This window comes from Pezoporus occidentalis, unplaced genomic scaffold, assembly GCF_034315485.1.
Source record: "Pezoporus occidentalis ecotype Australia unplaced genomic scaffold, CSIRO_AGI_Poc_V1 ctg43, whole genome shotgun sequence".
Lineage (NCBI taxonomy): Eukaryota > Metazoa > Chordata > Aves > Psittaciformes > Psittacidae > Pezoporus > Pezoporus occidentalis.
The window spans coordinates 2,507,137-2,524,456 of record NW_026915758.1 but is presented as its reverse complement, the minus strand read 5'-3'; positions in this window follow the sequence as shown (position 1 = coordinate 2,524,456).

Below are 17,320 nucleotides of genomic sequence, written 5' to 3'. Positions count from 1 at the left end.
TTATATAGGCAATGGTGAAAGTCTGATTGCTCTAGAATGATCTAACTCTAACATCATCACTTTAAACCAAAACTCACTCAAAGTGAGTCTCTCTGTATGTCTTTCTTTTGTACTGAAAATCTCATTGGTTTTTGTACTTCTCCTTTTATATCTTACTAAGCAAATCCTCCACTGTAGAACGTTCCCAAAGAAATAAATAGATACCTGGAAATCAATAGTGTTGAATGAAAAGTGATTACTCCAAAATGTTATATAGAAATAGAAAACCTTACTGAAGATATGAACTCTCCTTAAAGGATTTTTTTTATTACCCTATATGCATCTTATAGCATTCTATAGATACATTTGGCAGTGGTATAATGTAGATGCATAGTATTAAGAAATGAAGGTGGTATAAGGATCAGTATAAAATAGAATTGAACTGAATCACAAAATAAAAGTTTTCTATGAAGGACAGGCTGTAAGTAACTTGGCTTTGCAAAAAAAAAACTATCATCAATAAAAAATAATTCTGAATTAGAAACACAATCTTAGTTTCAAAGGTCAACAAAAATTAAACCTTGTCGTAGCAATACATTTTTTTTATCCTGTATCATTCATACAATGGTCGAAGGACTGGCAGTTTGGATATAAAATCATATCGATAAAATAAGCAGGAGGTGGTTTTTCTCTTTAAAGTAGATTATTTTTGTTGCAAAATAGTGTGCTTAATTGGATTATATTGGTAATTTACTTGACTGCAGAGGAATGTTTTTTCTCCTAAGTGCCCTGAGACTAGTGATGATATCTACTGAGTGAATTTAACCATGGTGCTTTCCATATCTTGAAATACGTTTCTATGGTGACCCTTGATCGTTATTACTTCTGATCTTTATCATGCTGGATAGAAACTCTTCCAACTATATTTGAACTTCCCAAGGACACACTTATTATTTACGGAAAATCTCAGGCTTTCATCTAGAAAAATTCCATCCCCATGTGATATTTAAGTGGCTAGCTGCTAGAGCTTTACAGCATGGTTTGTCTCTAATAAGCAAGCATTCATAACCCAAAGGTGCAGTTTGTCTTCTGAGAATGATGTAGGAGCAAATATAGCGCAAAATGATGAGTCATTCCACTGGAATGGCCTCTGAAGACTGCTACAAAGAAATACATTTAATATTGCTGCAGAATGGCTTATATCTAATTGAAAGAGTCTTCAGTACCTTTAATTTAAGTTCCACTAAATTTTTATGGATTCAGGTGGCTGAAATAAAATTATTTTTCAAATCTAAAGTATTGACTCAGAAATTTTCCACTGGCAGAAAAAGAACAAACTATACTTCTCTGGGATTTAAAACTCTCCAGCAGGATAAATCAAAGTGTATGTGTAAATACATGCATGCAAGAGAGAAAAATCAAGCTGCACATCTCAGCTTAGAAACAGCCCACAGAGAAATCACCAATATATACTGATTATTCACAATAACATTGCCCACAAGGAGGACCCTGACAGAGTCTTTGGAGGGTTCTGGCAAAAAAGAGGTTTGATACCATTGACAAGGAAATGGTCTCTAGCTGTTTGAACGATACTTTTTTGAAGAAAACAGGGCTGCATACATTTTTGTTGATAGAGGAACATCAATATCTTCCTCCAATGGGAATAACTTGCAAGGCCTTCAAACTTCTAGCCAACTACTAAGATGGAAACAGCTTTCTGTAGGTTTTCCCACTTCATTTTCATGCCCTGGACATGGGTATCTGCTATGCATTGAGCACACACTGATCTACTGTACTTGTGGTTGGAACATTATTGTAACTGAATATTGGTCTGGACGCTTCCTCACTGTGTTTTCATTTGTCTGAGAATGTTGCCTAAAACCTCACTTGAGTAGTTTTGAAAACAAAAGCACAGAACACTTCAAATAGTGCCATAGATTTTTCTTTAGCCCCAGGCACAGCAGTGATAATTTCTGTTCATCTTTCATGGAGTTTGGTATTAACCTCTGTATGTGATTATGATGGTAATAGCCTGTAACAGTCTGCCTGTAACAGCAATAGTAATGCTTACTGCTACTACTGCAGCAACAACAATTGCAAAAAGCTCTCTTTCAACATTTCCCCTTCTGCTGCTTGCTTGAATGAAGATTAAGATAGATGAATGAGGTCTTGCCTACTTGAAAAGGTTAAAAATTACTTTCCTAAGTCCAGGCAGAACTTCCCTGACAGTTAGCTAAGACAGAACATGGTCACTCACTAATCCCACCTGTCTGAGGTATCTATTTAAGTGCAAAGATGATGTTTATTAATTTCCATTTCTTTCTCAGGTGAGCTAATGTAATATATTTAATTTTTAGAAATCTAGTCCCTGAATCAGAACTGAGACCCAGTATGAGGCGCCTAGATTCCCCAGCTACTGCTTCGAGGCACCCCAGTGTGGGCTGCCAGCCGTGTGCTCCCCAGGCATTGCCAGCAGATGATCTGTTTAGCAAAAAGTCTATTTCTGTATTTCTACAGAAGGCAGTCGTTAAAAAAATCTACAAGACCAGGCCCAGACCTATGCGCTGAAAATGAGGAATCCCACTCTTCCCTTGGGTAGCACTCGAAATTCTTATGGTTGGACTCTAAACTTGGTGTTGTGATAAGAAAATGCTCTTTTGTCACAGTCCTCTGCCAGCATGACTCCTGTTACTCAGGTGGAAAGTGAAATGCAATTTATAGAAGATCCTGTGACCCAGAAGAGGTGCAATACTCAGCAGAACACTGACATAAAGGGTTGACTTCAGTTTAACATGTTTATTAGAAATAGAAATTATTATTGAAAGAATGTATGTTTCCAAACACATTTTTAATGGAAATTCCATTTTGTTCAAACAATTAATAAAATAATTAAACTTCCAAATAGAATCAATTTCCATGGAATTAGGTCCATAATATATGATGACATATTAAGCATGTGTTTAGGAAGGAAACTGGAAGCTACAGTTTGCATTACATATGCTATCCTCATTTAATTCTTTAATCTTTTCAATTATCTTTAAAATCTTGTAGTAAAATGAGATTGTTTCAAGGACAGTTCTGTTTTCTCTTTACAAAGTAAGGCCTAGAGTCCAGTCATAATGATTCTGAATGCCCACTTGGTATAAAGCTTGCAAATTCTCACAGGTTATTCAGCATTCCAGGAAACGGACTCAGGCCCAAATTGCAAATATATTATGTAAGTGTATCTGGCAAGAGAAGAAATTTGATTTATTGATTAGGGGTTTTATCAAATAACACCTCACAAGGACGTGTGAAGCTGTCTGTGAGGCATGCCTGATTGCAATCACAGACCATTAACAGAGGAATAAACTGGCTTAAGCACATTAAAGCATTTACAGGATATACTAAGTAGTGTTAAAATAAAGGATGTCATAAATAGCGTGCTGCATCACTTTTCACACTGCCAGTCACCTCTACTGTGAACTTTAATGCATTTTAATTGTCTGAACTGTGCTGTTATCAGCCTCCTTTAGGAACAAACTCAAGTTTAGCCCGAGGTTATTGGACCACTTGAAAATTTTTAAGATGCTTACCAGTACCTCAGTTTAGATAACCTACAGTTTACTTATCCAGAAAATTCTAAAAAGGCCTGCATGTTTGCCTAATGAAAAGTTTTAAAGCAGCAATTCCTGTGCTGAAACTTGCTTTTTTCACTAGCACATAACAGGGGAACAAACCCTGCATGAGCTTGCACTAGCTGTGATTTTATGGAACTTATTCTGATCTTAGTTTCCTTGGAGTATGTATGCCACAACCCATTTGGTACCGTTGTGCTGTTTTACAGTTTGTAAGTTGTCCTTGGGTGTGTTGTCTAGTGTGCAAAGAAATATCAGAACTTTCCAGCCTTACAGTGCTTTCGCCTCAATGAGGTTTTGGGTTAAATACTGTACCTGGCATTTCAGAAAGATTCACTTACTGCCTCATGATTTCAATATGCATGTTGTGAGAATTTCAGTTTACCACTGCTTATAGATAACTAGATTTATTGACTGATAGAAGACCTAAGAAAATAATAATACAAAAATAGAAAGAAATATATTTATATATCACAATGTAATAATTATATTTCTAGAAAATTTATTGTTACATTATTATCAATAATAATAATAATAACAAAACCAAGACTACCACCAACAAGAATAATGTCTCTTCAAGAAAGTATGTCTGATATTCGTATTTTAACACCCAGACTAGCCCATTAAGAAGTTATGTAGTCTGTTGTTTATTCAGTGGATGAAGGCTTAGGAAACACCACAGCTGTTAAAAAGGAATAATAATCTATTCAGTTACTGAACAATAAATACAATGCAAAAGAAATTCAGATGAATATTTGCATCTAATTAAAACTATCAGCTGAAATTATACAGATGCATTAGTGTAAATCTGGAATAATTCTGTATATAATTTGGTAGAGGTGGAATGCATAACTGCAGCAGTTTCCATGAAAGCTTCTATTTTACTATGGTTCTTTACTTTTATAAGAAAAAATTATTATGATTGTGTGCTCTTGACTCTGTACCAAAACTAAAATTGTTGAAATGAGTTATGGGATTTCATTTTTGAGCCAAGAGATTAAACACGGTTACTTATCAGTCACCCAGCAGCTTATTTAGTTTGTCACTCAACTGAACTGAACTCAGTAGTCCAAAATCAATATACTGCAGCTGCAGAATAAATACAATATATGCCCTTGGAAGAGGAAAGAGTGTGGTATGTAAAATGATGGGTATGACTATCAAAGTGAAAATGAACAATAGATTTTTATTTTCTTTTTTCCCATCCAGATTCTAATAAAGAGGAGTTAGCATAGTAAAATGGAAAATATTTTCACCTGCACATGTTCATTCTTCATTTCTCTTACTTCTTCTGTGAATATAAAATATAGACGATGGAAACTCTCAGTTTTCTAAGAAAACTGTTCTCAGTTCTGTCCCAGTAGAGATATTGTATGAGTGCATATGCATCTGCACATATTTTATTGCTTCTATATCATCTGCATAAACGGAGAATGAAAAAAAAAAATTATTGTATAGGTATGCATTAAATGTGTGCATTCTTATTTGACTGATAAAAATACCAGTTCTTTATGGGGAGCTTTTGTTAGATGAAATAAATGTTTAATTAACTGAAAGTATGCAAAGAAGGACTCATATTCAAAATGCCTTATGAAGATTATCTAATTAATCCCTACAACTTCTCCGGGTCCCTGTGTAATATTTCTCTATTAAGATACTATTTACTCCCACTTCTGGCTAATTAATGTGGCAGGAAGATGTGTCACAGCACATCTTCCTGCCACAGCTCATTTTTCTGCCGTCTATCATCATTCTTTATTTATAGACCTGAGGTGGTTTTAAATCCACATTACTTTGGGTAATTTTATGAAAGGCATTTAGATAACTAAAGATGTGGGTAGGCGAGACTTTGAGAAGACTTCTGTCCGAGGTCAGAACCAGTTTTATAAATGCTTAAACTTTGTACACAGCATGTGAAAACAGCCTCTGTTCAAAAGAGCTTTAAGTCTCAGCTGACAGTCTTACCACCTCCTGTTTTTTACAATTTAATGTATTTTCCTCTGTTGTGTGTTACTGTCGCATATTTGAAAAGCCATCTTTTATTTCTCTCACCTTCCTTTGCTAATGTAAGTTCACCTGGATATCTGTCTACCCTTCTGCTTTCTGTGCTAGACTTTAACGTTCAAACGCTCCCCAGTGACTGTCCTGCTATGATGCCTGATCAGTCTAATTTCTGCAAAGCTTCGTGGCAATGCTCTATCTTGTACAATTAACTACATGTAACCTTTTTTTTCTTTTGCCCCTGTAGTACTGTGCAATAAGGAACCATTGCAATCTTTTAGCAACACAGAATACTTAAGATTTTAAAAAAATAGAATGCTATATAATCAGCATGCAAAATATTGGTCAAGAGAATAATTGAAAATGGACAATGAAAAAGCTGCATAAAAACCCGAGCCTGTATCTGCACTTACTGTTACAGCTGACCTGGTCATGCAGACCCATTCTTTTGTATCTACATGATATTCTGCAAAACGAGTGAAAGCCAGCTGTATCACACATCTTATTTCTCTGCTGTAACTCTGAAGCACAAGCATACTATCAAACTGCCTATGGAGCTTCCTTTTACTCTGCTAACGGAAAAATGATTACACCTTAATTCCCAGACAGATAAACATGTGAATCAAACTTGAAAGTAAGACACAACAAAAGCATACTAAAGTTCTCTCTGCCAGATTGCTGTAAGAAGACAAGGTTTTGCAGAAGAGAGAAATCATGTTAAAAAAAGTAACCCTGGAGCTTCATCCTACTTTTGCTCCCAGCCTTACTTCTTCCTGCTTGCCCCTGCTCCCCAGCCATAGCTTGTTTTCATCGGAGTGGTTTCTCTGCAGCTCATACAAGAGATGTCTCCTTCAAAGAGGTTGCAGAGAGGCCATCACACAAAAATGACTGTAGTTTCAGGCTTCATTAACCTTTTGTGGATTTACTACTGATGGCTTGGTAGGCACTCTGCTTACTAAACCACTTCATTTACTGGATGCTATACTAGCTAACACAATGAAATGTGTCACCAGGGACACTTCTTTCAGAAAAGTTCACCATAGGATAGAAGAATGAATAATAGGTAGAACAGATGCAAGCGATTCAGACAATCTTATGAAAATATTTATGGGGATTTTGATTCCTGAAAATAGGATTTTGATGGCTTTGTGGCATCTTTCTGTTTCTTTCTTCCTACTTTTGAAAGATGGTAGTGCCCAAACCAACAGACATGAACTTACATACTCTGTATGAAAAATATGTCAGGAAAGGTGCTGTAGGAACAAACGTAATGAGAGTAGCCTCAGAGCTTCTCCATCTATCACCATCAATTAGAGGAACTGGACTGCCTGGCTGCATAGACCCATCTTGTGCTTATCGCTTGCAGCAACCTCAGCCTCACTTTATTGCTCAGGTCCATTCCTTCCCTACAGTCTGCTGGAAGAGTTTTTGTAAGCTGCCAGAAGAAAACAACAAAAAAAGCTAATGAAACTTCAGCAGCTTCTTAATGTTTAATTAACAAGGGACTGAGAATCAGGCCTCAGCACTTCTAGTCTGAATGGGTGACCTGCCCAGCCACAGACAGCGGTCGCTGGAAGGTGGAGATGCTCCGTCTGGGTGTATCGCATAAAAGCGCAGCTTCAGCCAGCTATGGGAAGTGCAGCCAAACACATGCTCGTGTCAAAAATAGAAATTTGTCTGAGTAGTGTGTTGGCACTGCTTTGACAGGTATACGATTTATGAACTATTCCTCGAGGGGAAAAGGAAGGCAAATTGTTTAAACAAAAGTGTCGGTACTTTCATCACTCTCTTTCCTGGGCAGTGTCTTCTGACCCATGGCTGTGTTCCAGCACTTTCTGATACAAGAGAACTGCTGAGAAGCTTCTGTCTCTGAACAAAGTTGGGGGCAGCGTTCCTGGAAGTTAAATTATAACTTTAAAAAGAACTGACCCCCCCGGGCTGATAAAATGGTACACCATAGTAAAAAGGAAAAGACACAGCTACAATTTGGCTTGAACTTCCCAGACTTGGTGTGCTTGCATTCTGTAAGCAAAGGCTGTGTGCGTTGCCAGTGCCAGTGGGCACCAGCAGTCCTAAGCACTGTCTTGAAGAAGAGGAGGAGAAGGAGGAGGTATGCTTTTGCCTGATTTACACACACCCCATTCCCCTGCCTGCATGCAGGTGCTAGTTTGATCCGATAGTATAGCACCTGCACTCAGGCACGACTGGACACAGGCAGCAGTCGCCTGGATCATCACCCTTCAGAACCGTGCTTCTGCAGAGGGGCCAGGGGCTGCCCTCCTATTTGCTGAAGACTGAAGGCTAAGTTTTCACTTGAGGGCCTTCTCTGGATGAACATGTAGCAGCTGGGCTAAAATGACCATAAGGACTTCCTTTGAACTCAGTGGAAGAGAGCTGGGAGCTGGAAAACATCATACACCTCCAAAAGGAGCAGGCAGACTTTTTCTCAGCAGCCCTGACACTTGGGAGCCAGGCAACACGTTATGCTCTCTGACTAAATTCCCATTTGATTTTTGGACTCTCAGTTTTTGATCCCGCCTGCAGAGTGCCTGGTGTGGCACTTATATTTTTTCCACTCTTTCACATCTCTTTGGTGGCTTCTCAGCACCACAAGGCAATGCCTTAGCAGCAAGAGGAGGGGTGGATTTGGCTGTTTTCTGATCATCCTGCTGCTCCCCTGAGCCTGTGTGTGCCCTGGAGAATGTATGCAGGCACGCAGATATGGGCAGCATGCAAAGCAAAGCCCTGCATGTTCTTGTAGAAGCTTAGGCCTGTGCTAAGGGTATGCAAATGGAGCTTCCCTGGAGAAGTGGAATTAACCCAGTGTTCACCTTTCTCTACAGCCAGTTAGAACTTAAAAAAAAATCCTGCAGTGGTGCTTTGGAATACTCTTTCTCAAGGCAAAATGGATGTTTTGGAGATAAGCAACATTATGTTTCATTTCACCAGCAAACACATCTAAACAACAGCACATTGTAAAACATTGACTTCTATTGTCAAGGTTGCCTACTGTAATTCCAATTGCCATCAAGAGCTTTTGAGTTTTTATCTCAGTCAATAGAGATAAACATTTTGTGCCTATTAACTCAATTAAAATGTGCATCACAATAACAATTAACAGCTTTGGTCTCTGCAATATCCTGTTTACTAAAGCAATTTTAGCTAATCTGTGACTATTCTGCCGCTTGAAGCTTGTCACCTTGTGCTGCACTGCCCTCTTTGGCCTCTTTTACAGTGACAAACTAGGTTATTTTGGAAAAAAATCAGTTTGGCATGCCCTCTGTTTCAAACATCCAGCTGGAGATATCCATAGAAGACCAAGGGATATAGGGCATAATTATCCTGAACACAGAAGAAATTTATAAGTCTTCCATCAACACTTAGATTTCTAGGTAATTTAGCTGTGTTGGCAAATCACATTCTTACTCAGAGAATTCCATTTAACCTTAACAGCAATTGTGTCTCTTGGTCCACCAACTGCTTGCACCCCCCCCCCCCCCCCCCAGTCATGTTCCTGTCATCCTTGACTTCAGGATTATCCATGACAAACAACATGATATAAAGCAAAACTACCTTAATCTACCCTTGAGTTGGGGTGGGTTTCATGTAGGAGAAGAACACTTAACATGTTCTAGCCCAGCCAGATTTTTATAAATCACACAAGCCAAATAAAAGAACTTTCACTTAAGGGTAAAATCTTTACTGATCTATAACTTAATTGACTATGATGTGAGCCTTCATTAAGAAAGAGGTATGGTAGAAGGAAATCTCTGTGGATACCTTTAATTTTAATGGAGCAGATTGCTACATTCATGAAAACCAACTAGTCACTACTGAGTATTAGCACCTGATTCTGCTGCCTGCTGTGAAGGGTAGACCTGTGATGCTGATGGCTGCTTAACTTCAGTGATCAGTGTGCTAAAACGGCCTACCTTAAAAGTCTTTTAAACTATGATCTATGTGATTTTGATTGGAGGTCCTGGGTGTGATTCTTGAGCACTAACTTCCAAATGCAGGACATAATTTTATTTACAGGTGGGAAATAAAAAAAAATGCAAGAAAAAACTCTGAAAAATCAAAAGGTGATAAAGCTAGATAAAACTGGAAGAGGCGTGAGTTGCCAGAAGTAAATCAGATGAAATTAATCCAAAAGAGGCTTAAATCTTCTACTCAGTTTAAATACACATTTTTAAACTATGGGCTAGTTAACACCTTTACATATATATTAACGTAATCAACAGCAGGAAATTGCAAATTACAGCTGAGTAGGAAGTAGATAATTCTGACAAAGTTAAAAAGCAAGTGACTTTAATAATGTCACTTTGACTTTATTTGCACGGTTTAGGAGCACATTCAAACATACATAGTTCCAAGAGATCTGAAGCATAATTCAGACATATTTAATTCAGTTGGATTCATCTTTAAACAACTTTATATATTCGCATCTTCTATATGTTTTTCCATACATATAATTCAGCACATAGGGCTTTCCTCTGTATTATCTACATCTGTGACAGTTTCTTTTACTGGAAAACAAACAAATAAACAAAACATCCATAAAGCCTTATTTTTATTTTCACTTACAATTTCCTCAAAGACCTTCCCTTGCTGTTATGGCAAGTCCTTTAGAGTTACTACAGTATTGCCACATTATTTTCTACAATCCGGGTAGCTGCAAGGGGAAATAATTCACGTTGGCTGCAGATCCACAGGCTCACATGCTCTTAACATTTATGTAAAATCAAGGACACGTAAAATCATATCATATTAAACTTAGTTATAATATGCCTCACTTGGCAATGTTAATTGACACTGTATGTGTCTAATTTATGTTATATTAAAAACACGTCTATGTAAAAATTATTTAAAAGATATACCTGAGAATATATTTGGACATATACATGCTGACAGAGATTTATACAGATATTTGGACACATACTTATGTGACTATATACCTGCACACATACAAAGCAAGGTTATAGAGTTTCATTTAAAAGCTCCTAAGCGACTGTATTGTCAAGCATTTTGCTGAACTCTGCTGTTATACAATAAGCAAACCCCAAAGACGGAAGGTTTTAAGGGAGGAAGGTTGGAAAAGTAGTTAAGGCCAGTTCTGAATGAAGGAATGCCTCAGGGTATGAGATTCATTTGTCTTTGTACTAATGGGTTTATGGCTTTCTTTTCAAACAGCCAGCTGGGGCCGGGGAAGGGGTGGGTAGGTAAAAAGGAATTGCTAATCCAGGCTCCTGCCCTCCCCATCTGCGCCCATCAGATTGGGCACTGGGCGAGCGGCCGCTGCCTGCCCCTCTTCTGCCTGCCCCTCTTCTGCCTGCCCCTCTTCTGCCTGCCCCCCTTCTGCCTGCCCCCTCTGCCTGCTTCCCCCTCTGCTTGCCCCTGCAGTCTGACAATGCCCGCCACCAAGCCACCGGCAGCGGGAAAGTCATAGGTCAGAGCTCTGCAGGACAAAAGATGACATGTAGAGAAGAGCATCTATCTTGTGATTTGTGGTCGAGGCAGAAATATTTGAAATGCTGGTGTCTACCAGGTCATCGGCGACAGCGTGTACCCTGGCTCAGCTCTTCCCACTTCAGCAGTTACCCTGGCTCGACGCTGGAGAATTATCCTCTCATTTTTGTTTTCCTTCCCTACCTCTGCAGAAAGCCAAACTCAAGCCATTCTTAGCATTGCTCTGCCTGTGTAGGCAATATGCATACTCTCTTGCTAATCTGCATAAAAGTGCTTGGGTATGGAAGGGAAACAGCAAGACATCTTATCTTTGAAGAGATCTCGAGGCCTTTGAGTTTACTGTTGTTGCAGTCATTATTGTTTAGCATATCCTTGAAGGTTTGGTCTGAGGGACAGCTGGTGGGAATGCAATTTAGCTTGTTAAAATGCAGCAATTATTTAAATATACACCAGGCAGGAAAGCAGAGGCAGAGTGAGTTTCCTCTGTTAAAGTGTTAAAATATGGGTCTTTCTGGGGGAAAATAGAAGAAGAAAAAAAAAAGAGAGAGAAAGAAAAGAAGAGCAGTACAATCTGCAGAAAGCACATTACAAAAAGAAATTCAAGTACTTTCAGGCCTGGAAGCAATTTTTTGTATTGTTGTCTGCAATTATTCAGCTGTAGCTTAAATCTAGTTTAGTCTTAAAAGTTTTGTGTGAGAGAATGAAGTGAAAGAGAAGCCACCCCCCTGTCTGTCAGGGAGGTCACTGGCAAAACCTCCAGTGTAAACAGAGATGCTCCTGTAATAGCACTTATTCACTTGGGGAGGTCTCTTGCTGGTACAAACCTGATGTTTACCAGCATGGCTTGTCAGTACTATGTACTTGCAAACACTACAGCAATAGGAGCAAAGCACATCCAGCACAGATGGAGCCTTGGAGTGACCTTCCTAGTTAAGAATTAGAAACAAGGATGTCACCAGCAAAAGGAATATCATTGTGGGTGAGTGCCGAGCATGGTGCAAGGCAGCTATAGCCCAGTGATTTCTAATCCCAAAGCCACATTTGGCTGTCAAATCTCAGTACAAGTTCCCCAGCAAAAATTCTGGCTGTGACTTGTACAAGGCTGGAGACTTCTGCACCTCTGCCTGCAGCCCTGTGGCTGCAAAACAAGCCAGGACTGTGGCTGTGGTTCCCAGAGTTATCGGCTGGAGGAGGCTGGAATTGGCAGCAGAGTGTCTGCGGGGGGGGGGAGCATCCAGGGAAGAGAACCCTGAGTGGGGTCCCTTAGGGTAGGAAACATGGTGCTTGGCCTCACACAGTCACACCGCTGACACCCAAAGGGTATGGAAAGAATTTCTTTCCTGAGTGCAATCAGTGTGCTCTATTGGGATTAGAAAAAGTGTAGAAGGGCTGCCTTGATGCAGAAAGGCTAATACATCCTACCGGTGCCTGATGGAGCCGGTGCGCTGCTGCCCTAGCATGTCCACCAGCTCACATGCAATCCCTTCCCAAACCCCCCCCGAAGGCCAGTAGCTCTGCTCGCTTCTTTTGCTGGCCAGGAGCCAAATGCCACAATTTGATTCAAAGTATCAAGGAAGACCTCCTATGGGGCTGGTTCCCAAAACCCAGAAATATCACATTGTTGAGGGGAGAGGGCTAGCTGCTACCAGATCAGCCGCAATATCTGCTAGCACTGCACATTTCTCTGCATCAAGCATCACTGACATTTTATCCTCTGGTTCGTAATAACTCTTTCAATGCCACGGGCCTGCCGCAATTGCTTCACTAGCCCCTACCCTCAAAAAAAATCAAGTGCAAATCAAAGGCCTGCTTGTTAGAGCCAGTGATCCCTTTCCAGAGCTTGTGGCATTCCTTGCCTGTAAAGCATTGCTGTCGCTTTCCAATAGCATTCCAGTTAATTTACATTCAAAACAGCTCACCACGAAGAGGTTAACACTGTAGCAGCCTTGCTTGATGGATAAAATTCTTGCAAAAGCAAGGCTCTCCTTGCTTTGTTCTTTAGTAGGACGTGTGCAGCAAGAGCAGCCTTAACACCGCAGGGTCCGTTGTCCTCTTTCCACCAGCACCCTCGTTCTCCTCACGGACTTCAAGGCAGCGGGGCTTCAGCTTCCTCCCTGTTTGCATTTTGGCTGGGCAGGAACAATCTCACTCTTTCATGCTGTCCCAGCAGCTCCTCCACATCAGTAGATTCTACCTCTGTGGGGCCCCAGACCAGGGACAGCAGCAGCTACCACCACTTCTGTGCCATCAGGCAGGACAGGGAAAATGTGCCTTGCCTTTTTGCAGTGGAGGGAAGCCTGTGATTGGCAAGAAATCTGAACAGATGCCCTTTGGTTGGCACAGAAATGGCTCTTCAGTTCTTACTATTGCCCAGGCGGTCTGTCCAAGAATCCAGTGCTCATCCCAAATTACTTTCATACCAACAGTTTTGCTTCTTGTGATCTGTACACACCACTGGCACCTTTTTTTAAAACCTCATTCAAGTATTACATGGAAATGCTCTGTATCATTCCCTGGCATTGGGTTCTGTAGGCAGGGAATAGCCTGCAGCTGTGCCACCAAGCTCTGCCAGCTTCATGCCTGGATGGTCTCATGCGGCTCCTCACTAATTCTGTGCTCTCAGCCACTCTGGCTCCTTGACACTTAAATTTGCTACTACAATCACAACCAGGTAGTCCCATATTTACAGCAGTCAAAAGTTATCTAATGTTTATCACTCGGAACAAATTACCTTGAGTTGGAAATCTCTGTGTCTTATGGTATGTCCTTAAAAAAGGAAATTTTTTTAGCTTGGAACAATCAGCCATTTCCAATGACCTCCCCAGGGAAGTAGTGGATTTCACAGCATTGGACACACTTAAGATTCAGCTGGACAGGGTGCTGGGACATCTTGTCTAGACCATGCTTTTGCCAGGAAAGGCTGGACCAGATTAATCCTCCAGGTCCCCTTCCAACCTGGTATTCTATGATTCTGTGCACCCATGACAGACATAGGATATAGTCTGGTGAGCTGAGACATAGCTGATAGTGGAAGGTGCCTGGGATATGCCCTGAGGCTTCAGGGTTATCAGCACGTGGCTGGTGTCCTGGAGGAGGTCTCCATCTCCTCTGCCCTGCTCCACTAGTGTGGTCAGCAATGAAACACGGTTGTTAATGCTCTCGAAAACAAATATGTTCAAAACTTGAAATACATTCAAGTAAACATTTGGCCAACTGTCTGAGATGTTGCAAAGGAGAGTAATTAAGCAAAGCACACGGAGGTTTGCAAAGTTGAGGGGCTTTAGGGAGCCCGCTTTGAGAAAAAAGACTATCCAGTAATTTTCGCGTTTATGCCCCCAGCATAATAAAATTTACCTCAAACCCTTGGGCAAAAGCAGTGACATTGGCCCCCAAAGTAGCTCACACTCTCCCAGCTGAGCAACATGGGTTGTCCTCAGAGAAACAGAAAGGAGGTGTACCACAATAACAACTCACAAAAGTGTGGCAAAGCAGCATGGCTGCAGCAAGGGAAGGGACAATCCTGATCCCCCTACCTTCACCTGCTCCTCACCTGCACTACACCAGGAGGGCAGGTTTGTCCCTTTTTTGGGCCTTCTCAGTTTTCAAAGGCCTGTTCAAACCCCAGAGTTTTTCAAACTGCCCACTTTGTTCTCCACAGATGGGACACAAAGGTGGAGGTTAGCATCATATTGGTTCTGTCCTGAACAAAGCCCTGAAGAAAACATCCTGGGGACCACAAGGCATCAGTTCAAAAGTTACACATCTAACATATCTTCTTGCAGCAAAGCCCATTTGAAAGAAATAGAACAATATCACAATTGTGTCATCAACATTTGAAAGTTCAAACCCATTTTGTTTGAGTGCTTTTGCATCCTTCCCATTAGCATTCATTTGCTGTGAGCATTTCTGTAGGTGAGTCTATAGTCAAAAGCAATTTACAGGTGGGTCAATTTTAAGCAAATATTTGAGAGCTTTAACTTGATGTGCATTCTGACCTCAAATTAGAAGTGTTTATCCCACATAAGTCTGACAGAAAAAGTCCATAGTGGCAAAAGAGTTGGTGACCAGCCAGACCCTATCCCCAGTACCAGCAACAAACATGCAGTTTATGCAGAAACTAAAGGTTACAAGGAACCAGCTGCAGAATTATCTGACAAATAGTTCATGGGCTTGAACAAGTTTATAGACACACATTTCATCCATGCTTAAATTCAAGCCTGAATAAAGCTAAAGCATTACTGGATACAAGTGGAAAAAAACAATTCCACTTTAAGAGGAAATTCCAAGGTTTCAGACAAAAACCTTCTAAATATTTTCACAGCTTTCAGGAAAAAGACACAGTGTTGTTAGATTGGTTTTCTAAATCACTGTCTTTACTACTTATAGGTGCATTTTTCAATAAAAACCCTCCTATGAGGGAAAAAAAGAGAACCTCTTATGTTTCAGCAAAACCATGATGTTTCTTTAGAGTCCAAGAATGATCTAAACACAGTAGTGTAAATATCAAATTTTTCACAGCTTCCTTCACAAGCATCCCAACGCATCCTCCAGCCCCATCAGCTGAATATGTCTTGTAGTCTCAGGGACAATCAATTCTTTCCCCCAGAAGTATGAGACAGGCTCAGAGAGGTTAGACACCAACCATACCTTTGTCATCTATTTGCTTCTGTGCTTTAGATTTGTCCCTCTTGGCTCTGCAGCATTTTTCCCTCCTTTTTCATGAATTACTCTTGATGAATTTAAGATATGCTATCATACAGACTACAGATTTAGAACAAACAGCCCTTTCATTTAGTTAATACCAGCAGCATAGCTATAAAGCTGTAATAGTTTACGACTTTCAGGACATAACCTGCAACCACAGACAATACAAATTATATTACACTGTGTTTTATTGCTCTTTGAGGCCCACTAAGAGGCTCAGTGCTGTTTCATAGTCCAGAGTAGCAGCTCTTTATTCTTTTTAACACACAGCTGAAAAATACTTTAATTCTGTTACAAAATGGTGAGTTTGGTTTTTTTGTGAGTCTGCATGTAGTTCACTTACTGTAAAATGCAAACAGCACTTTCCATACAATTAAAGGAGAGCACGCATGCACAGAGAGTAATGCCTTCTGCATGCATTGCTCTCTGCACAAAGAGGGGCTCCATTTTTGAAGAGAAGAGAAAGAAAAGAAACCACCCTTTGATAATTATTTTCAAAGTGCAACATCTGAGAAGGACAAAACCTCAGAAATCGAAATTCCTTCCTAAAATGCCCCATGTTTATTCAGGTTGTGTATTCAGATGCTGAAGGAATCATGAAGGCTGCTGGCGCAGCTTCTTAACCCTGTCTCTTCTTCTCTTGGCCTAAGAGTGGGCGTGGAGAGGAGCAGAAAGGAGTAGCCATGTTTTCTTTAAATGGAGGGTCTAAATAAAAAATGAAGGTAATAGAGCTTCAGGAATTGCAAAGGACCAGAGGGAGCAAGCGAGCGCAAACCAGCCCTTCCTTTTAAAACTTGGAAAGGCCGTGTACTTTTTCCTGCTGCACCTGCTGCCTGCGCAGCGCTGTATTATTGAAGAGGACTGCAGTCCGATCTGCATATCAAATAGCTGATTTGTAGATGAGGTCATTCATTTTGTGGTCATATGTTTGCTGTGGTGGGGATGGGCTGTTGCCTAGCAGTAGGCCACAAAGTCCCAGCAGGTTTCTTGAGTCAGCAGCCATCCTCCTCTCCCCTCACCACTCCCCTTCCCTCATTGCCAATTCAAATCCAGTCTTGACCTTAATAAATAAAACTCTGAAATGTTCGACACATTTTGAAGTTCAAAGCACGGGTGATGTGCTGTGAATTGACAGCTTCCTTTGATGATTCATTGGTTTGGCGACTTGATAAGCAAAATACAGATGCAGAAACCTTGGTGCCATGTGAATGGAGGGATGACAGATAGCTACTTGCTGCAAAAACACCCTCCAAGAGGCTGGGGCTGCCTTGATGCCTGGGTATGCTGCTCCACTGTTAAAACATGGAAGAGGGGATTAAAAGATCAGCACCACATTTATTTAAGTATTTAAACACGTCAGAAGCGGTTTTGTAAAATTTAAGCTAGTTTTCATGTATGACTCTCAGGGAATCAATTATGCCTTTCCTGTTAATTTTGACAGCCACTTCACAGTGGGCAATGTTTATTTGAAACACTTTTTAAGAGGTATTTTCTTCTTTCAAAAGAAGCTAAAGCTACTTACTTGTTAAGTACAGCACATCAAGCTGGTGGAA